Genomic DNA, 7,788 nt, shown 5'->3' with positions numbered 1-7,788 from the left:
TCAAGATCAAAATCAAGATCAAAATCAAGATCAAAATCAAGATCAAAATTAAGATCAAAACCAGGATCAAAATCAGGATCAAAACCAAGATCAAAATCAAGATCAAAACCAGGATCAAAATCAGGATCAAAATCAAGATCAAAATCAAGATCAAAATTAAGATCAAAATCAGGATCAAAATCAAGATCAAATAAAAATTAAAATGAAGATAATGATAAAAAAGTTAATGAAGTTCAAAATCAAGATAAAAATTATAATCTGATTTTAAATCTGAAAATGACTAAATTAACAGTTTAAAGCGAATTGGACATGGTAAGATTTAAGCACTGGCTATAAATCACTATCTAGTATTTCAGTGTGAGATAATATGAAAACATGTTTCAAGAATTCTACTTTATTCTAAATTGTTTTTCTAAAGTATATCTTACAATGAAACTTCCTGGAAATTTGAAATATTTAAACTTGAGGATTAAATAATTCAAAGGAATTCCAAAATATCTAACTTTTTCGGAAACCAAGTTAGAAAAGTATATTTTTCACATCTGCGACCCTACCCTGAACATAAGATAAGATAAGATAAAGTTTATTGCTGCTAATAGTCAAATCTAAATAGTTTCAGGTCATTGAATAAAAGGAGAACATTTTGAAGTCTGAACTAGGGGAAATGGTACAAAGGACATGATGATGTCTAAGAAAATTATATTTTAGCATTTAATTCTTTAAAAAATTTCCTGTGGTAAGCACCCCGCCCCCCCCTTATAAAATACCCCAGTTCAGTCGGGTAACCCATGTAACATAGTCTAAACTGAACTGAAGTACAATTATCATACATAGTAATATTTCAATGAATTACTTGCCATCCGTTAACATAAAAAACTTTGTATCCAAATATCCTTGTTGAGAGTCATAATAGCTATTGATAAATCTGCAGAAAATACTTTTTTTTATTTCAGGGAAATATTAAACTCGTTTTACGCGGCATTTGATCTTCAATAGGTTAAGAATACGACATTTAAAAAACTCTTGCTATGTATCTATATATCTGGGATTCACTGTAGTTTAAAAATTCTCTCAACATATGATGCTTTAATACGTTTTTGCTGATAATTTATATATACCTGACAAACAAAAAGATCATCAACTGCTTTTTTACAATCTGAGTCTGAATCCTAAATATATATGATAGGGTCAAACAAAGGCGGTTTAAAAATATTTTTTGGGGTACATAGGTTCTTTGGGTGATAGGGTGGTCTATTTGTGACAATTTTCTGTTGATCGCGGAGTATTAAATCAGGTGCAAGTCGTTTTCGGCTTTTTGGCAAAATCTTGATTTTTGATGGAGGTCGATGACCTCCTATCCCAAAAGTTTGTTTGTGTTCCGTTTATATTACCAAAATCTGAGGCTTCATTCAAAAGTTCAGCTTTTTATCTCATTTTTTAGAAGAACCAAATACAGCCTGTACAAAATTTGTTGTCTCAAAGTGTGAAATTGACCTCGACCTATCCGAAACATTTTCTAAAACTACTTCCACAAGTTAGAGCAAAAATGTGATTGCATTTCTATACTAAAGGTTGACATCACCCAGAGTACCTAAAGACCTTTTGATTTTATGACTTTTATTCATTCGTGTGTCCGACTATACTCAAGATAATAGAAATTCTTTAATGAACTTATTCGATCGTGTGTCTCCCTAATATGCATAATATATATTTATACGATCTACCACTTTACAATAGTTAGCTATCAATTCTTCTACAGTGGACCCAAAACACTGTAGAAGGCATTATTGTTCTGACGGGCAATCTTATGTGTTTGTGTTGTGAAAAAGGTTTTACAAGTTGCTTAAAAATGAACTTTTGAGTGAAATTGGTCAATTTAATGTTTATTGTTTATAATCATACATGAAGTCCACCACTACCAGTCGTCTTTCTATTCCAGAGTTCTAACTGTAACAGAGAACAGTGGAATGATTGTTGCCGTATTTATTCTTACAAAATTTTATGATTTGTATTTCTTTTTATATAGTTTTATTATTTCTTTTTATGAATGAAGACGAAGACGACAATTATTACATAGGTTTCTGTTTACTTCTCTGTTCTTTTCACATTGTTAATTTTATACAGCAGTCCCAGCAGTTTGTTTTTCAATATATTTCTTAATGTTAATAATAATTTGGTTGGACTTTTTAGAAAGACAGTCAGTTACAATGCGTTGAAAATAAGTTTATTTTTCTAAAATCTAGAATTTTCTATTCTAAAATCTAGAATTCTTCTATTCTAAAATCTAGACTAACGGATATAAATCTTGCTGATATGACTGATATATGACTGATATGACTGATATGACTTTTCGTCCCCGTAACTATAGTTTTCAGTTTTCACAATCATTTTGTATATTATATTGTGAAATGTAATGTAGAAATACAGGGCGATTCCTTGCAACTGTTACTTTCAAAAATTCAAATTGATAAAATTTTAATGAAAAATACGTAAAATTGGGCCAGAAAACTAGAAAAATAGGGATGTTGTTAAGTTTTTTAAAATCTGTTCGAAAAATAGCTCTGTCAAGAAAGAATGAGGAAATAAATTGAGTTTTCACCTTGATAATACTGAGTTCTTCACTTATGTTCCTGATTTCTTCCTCATCACTGAAAAGCGAAAATACAGTACATAATGCTCTGTTCTGGCCATAAGGATAACCCGGCTTTGCCCTGATTTAAAAAATATGAATTTTCAGCCATTATCACCCTAATAATAATAAAATCAGCCGATTTGACCCATGGCCGTTTGACTAGCCTTAACGAACATATTTATATACAGGCTACTTTAAAGAATGAGACTCCAGAAACAAATGTAAGACATTTATACTGTCTGTTATCATATTGACGGTTCTCAGCAACGAAAACTAGTTTTATTTTCCTGCCAAATCATTGAATAAGCCTTCAAAAGACCATATTCAAGGCAAAATATGGTCTTTTGATTGTCCTCTTATATTAATTTGAAGTCGTCTTTACAGTCTCATCCTTTGTGGTAATCCTGTCTGATAAGATACAGAAGATGTACATATAACGTTGTAAAGTAATTACTAATCATTTTAATTTATATAACGTTGAATAATAATTATTAATCCCTGTAACGCATATAATATTGAATAATAATTATTAATCCCTGTAATGCATATAACGTTGAATAATAATTATTAATCCCTGTAATGCATATAACGTTGTATAATAATTATTAATCCCTGTAATGCATATAACGTTGAATAATAATTATTAATCATTTTACTTCATATAACGTTGTATAATAATTATTAATCCCTGTAATGCATATAACGTTGTATAATAATTATTAATCCCTGTAATGCATATAACGTTGTATAATAATTATTAATCCCTGTAATGCATATAATATTGAATAATAATTATTAATCCCTGTAATGTATATAACGTTGAATAATAATTATTAATCCCTGTAATGCATATAACGTTGAATAATAATTATTAATCTCAGTTATGCAAATGATGTTGCATAATAATTATTAATCCCTGTAATGCATATAATATTGTATAATAATTATTAATCTCTGTAATGCATATAATGTTGTATAATAATTATTAATCCCTGTAATGAATATAATGTTGTAAAATAATTATTAATCCCTGTAATGCAATAATGTTGAATAATAATGATTAATCCCTGTAATGCATATAACGTTGTGTAATAGTTATTAATCCCTGTAATGCATATAACGTTGTAAAATGATTATTAATCCCTGTAATGCATATAACGTTGTATAATAATTATTAATCATTTTACTTCATATAACGTTGTAAAGTAATTATAAATCATTTTACTTCATATAACGTTGTTAAATAGTTATTAATCCCTTTAGTCCATGTATAATGTTGTATAATAGTTATTAATCCCTGTAATGCATATAACGTTGTATAATGATTATTAATCCCTGTAATGCATTTAACGTTGTATAATAGTTATTAATCCCTGTAATGCATATAACGTTGTATAATAATTATTAATCATTTTACTTCATATAACGTTGTTAAATAGTTATTAATCCCTTTAGTCCATATATAATGTTGTATAATTATAGTTATTAATCCCAGTAATGCATGCAACGTTGTGTAATAATTGATAATCCCTGTAATGCATATAATGTTGAATAATAATTATTAATCCCTGTAATGCATTCATATAATGTTGAATAATAATTATTAATCCCTGTAATACATATGATGTTGTATAATAATTATTAATCCCTGTAATGCATATAACGTTGTATAATAATTATTAATCATTTTACTTCATATAACGTTGTTAAATAGTTATTAATCCCTTTAGTACATATATAATGTTGTATAATAATTATTAATGCATTTATACTTCATATATAAAGTTAAAAACCAATTACCTTCTTCCCTTTTCCTCCAACATTCAATTAATACCTAATTTCCTTTTCCAGCATCAACACCTTTGCTTGCTTTAACGCGGATTTTTTGTGGGAACTAAAAAGGTTTTCTTTACATATATATTTTCTATAAGGGTTAAATAATTTTGTTTGTAAAGAAGCTCGATTTAAAACCTTAATATTAAGTAAGATAAAATGGTCTTTAAAAGAAATAAATATTGTCAAATTTCTTCTTGCAAGTATAAAAGAGACTGCATTTGAAAAAGAAAAAAATATCTCCGTCATTTTTACTCTAATTAAAGCTGAAGAATGTCTTGATGTCAATTGTGAATTTACCTTTTGTAATGGAGGGTCATGTGTAAATATACAGGAACAATCCCTTTCCTATATTTACCTGTAGAGTAAATAAAACACTGTTACACCTGTCAGGGGGTAATATAAATTTTAAATATTTTTTATTTGAATAATATAACAACGAAACTTCATGAATCCTTGGTCAGAGAAAGGTTTGATGCGGCGCCGTTGTCAATTGGACATGCCTCTCAATTAAATAGAGTGTCAATTGAAATTACACCAACAGAGTGTCCCATATCATTATCTCGAAGCTTTAACACCAAAATGTGTACGTAATACTCGAAAAAACTAGTATTTTCTGCATGAAAATATTTATTTTAACCTGATGCATTTCTTTAAATGATTCTTTTGTTTAACTTTTATCATTAGTCCCTTAAACCTCAATTTAAAGCTATAAACGATCTAATATGATGTGGGACACCCTGTATAGCCCTATTAAAGACACTGTAGTCCTAAACTGATTTAGATAAATATTTCTTAAATTGGATTTAGAAAACATAGATTTCTTCCTGAAAGAATATTTTTTCAATATATTGATTTATAAAATTCCTGTGAACAGTTTGAATACAGCTGGTCCCTGCACAACTCCTCGGCGAAAAAATATTTTCATTTTAGAGAATATTTTTTCTGAAAAATATTTGGAATTTAATTTTATATTTGTTTATATTCTTAAACATAATGTTTATGATTAGGTTTTCAATTTTAGCCATGGGGCGGAAACGTCATGTGTGCGTGTCTGTACCAAAAGAGTGTACGTGTAAGGTTTACCGAACCGAAGGTTTGTACTGTAGGTATATACAGTGCATGCGAATCTCGGTGCTTGTACAGTCTAGGAGAGTACATTTGTTTATTGTTAATTGTTTACTTAGAAATAAGTTTAATATACATGTAATATATTATTTACATATTTAAGTCAACACTATAAAGCCAAATGTTCATGCAAAGAATATAACTTGATTAAAGTTTACAATAAACTAGTCGTTATTCAAGCTTAATTATAATTGGCAACATTGTTCTGCAATTCCCTTGACTGTAGTCATGTTGTTTGTCTGTACCAAAAGAGTGTGTGTAAGGTTCCCGAACTTGTCTGCAAAACAGTGCGACTGGCTTTCTCATGCCAGACCATCGCTAGTTCCCTTCCCCTTATTCCTATTCCATGGATTCAGCTGTCATTTCTAAATAACGCGACGGTAAAAATTTCCTTTACTTAAGATTTTGAAGAGTTTAATTTGAATTTGACCAAATGTCAAAAGGAAAAGTATAATAAAGATTTGTTGATAAAATTTAGCCTGTGAAGAAATCATCATCATTGGAGTACCATCGGAGACACCAACTTCCACCGCATCGGGGACTCCCAGATATTTCTTAGAGACCCGAGATGTGTAATTGGTCTGTACTTCGGCAGTTGGCCGCACTATACAGTGTGTCACCAATTGGTATACATTAATAGCCATTGTTTCGTAGAAGTCTTAGCCTTGACTTCTACGAATGATAGTTGATTGCTTGAAGACCCTTAAATTTTCATTAGAGACATAGATTATTATCAGAGACCTTAGATTTTCATTTGAGACCCCATGACATGAGACTTGAAAAAACGGGGGGGAAAATAATCTCGATATGTAATATTTAACCTAAAGGGATATCAAGATAAAATAACAAATGAACTTATATAACTATACAGTCGCGGTCAAGGACTTAAAGTAATGTTCATAATTTTCACTTTTGAGTATATAATTGATATAATTAATATGCCTTCCGTTAAAAATGTATTTAATCTTTAAAAAGAAATCCACTTCTTAATTGTATCTAACCTCTACAGGGCTACCTATAAAGGATTAGACTTCAGAGACGACTGTACAGAATATACTGTTTCCTGATATGTATGCTTCCTTGCAACTATGATCTCATTCGTTCTTTGCCAGCTCATTAAATGAGCCATTAAAATACCATATTTAAGGCAGAAGAATTAAACTTGGGATCGTCATATTTGAAGAGTTTCAAGTCTCATCCTTTGTGGGGAGCACTGTAGACACCGACTGAATACTTCTGTACCTGATTACAGGTGTTAAGCAGAAAATCTTTAAACATTATAAACTACATAGACGTAAAGAACTTATTTAGAGTTCTTCCATTGTTTTTTTTTTTGTCGAAATAACAATGAAGTTTCTAGTATTTTAAGTATATATATTGTTATTTTTTTTGAAAAGAAAAAAATTGCTGGTTTTTCATAATCAAGAGATAATTCAGTTTAGGGGCGTAGCTAAGGATTTCAAAGAGGCGAAGCAAGCAAATTTTTTTCCCCCCCCCCAAAAAAAAAAAAAATCCCAAAGGAGGCCTGGGTTGCTGAGAGAGAACTGCCCCCCCCCCCCCCCCTCCACGTGCATATGAATAATAGAATTTTAATATAACTTATCTGAAGTTTATAGAAGGTGATGCATTTCTTATATCCCCAAGATTCTAGCTACACCTCTGAATTTAGTTGTATCGAGTTGGATTTAAAAAAATTTGAGAAATGGAACAAGAAATAAATGTTCATTTTAATCATAGATTAATAACATTACAAATCTATGTATATATAAATTTGGCTTGTCTGTTTGTATCCAATAAACGTCAAAAAGGCTGAACTGATCGGGCCCAAATTATTTGTGGCACCTCGCACTATCCCAGGGAAGGTTTATGAATGATAAAAATTTAAAAAAATGTGTTTTAAAAGGTTTTTAATTTTGTAAAATTTTTTTTTTTTTTAATCCGCAAAATTTTTTTTTACTTTGTTTTAAAATGTTAACAAAAAGAACGTGTTCACAATTTAAATAGAAGATGGGCACGAAGCGCCCTAAAAACCTAGAAAGAAGGGCGCAAAGCGCCTTGAATTTCTAGTAAACTATAATCAAGATGTCGTCTTTTCAATTTTAAGGGGTTTTTCGTTCACCATAACCTACATGCATGCTCTCCCTCTCTGGTTTGTAGTTCAACGCGACTTGCGCGTAACTCTGAATTTTTTGTTT

The 7,788-nt window shown here is 29.9% G+C and overlaps 1 long non-coding RNA gene across 1 annotated transcript; it reads right to left on the bottom strand.

The window, feature by feature from the left end:
- Positions 1-548: 548 nt before the first annotated feature.
- On the bottom strand, positions 549-4,455 carry LOC111711397 (uncharacterized). Its single transcript, XR_002767243.1, has 3 exons — positions 4,433-4,455; positions 2,600-2,648; positions 549-1,169 (listed from the first exon to the last, which is right to left on the bottom strand). It is a non-coding gene; the product is annotated as an uncharacterized LOC111711397 (long non-coding RNA).
- Between the last annotated feature and the right edge of the window lie 3,333 nt (positions 4,456-7,788).

Source organism: Eurytemora carolleeae, unplaced genomic scaffold (genome assembly GCF_000591075.1).
Source record: "Eurytemora carolleeae unplaced genomic scaffold, Eaff_2.0 scaffold1143, whole genome shotgun sequence".
In the NCBI taxonomy this organism is placed as follows: Eukaryota; Metazoa; Arthropoda; class Copepoda; order Calanoida; family Temoridae; genus Eurytemora; species Eurytemora carolleeae.
This window is presented reverse-complemented; position numbering and strand designations above follow the sequence as displayed.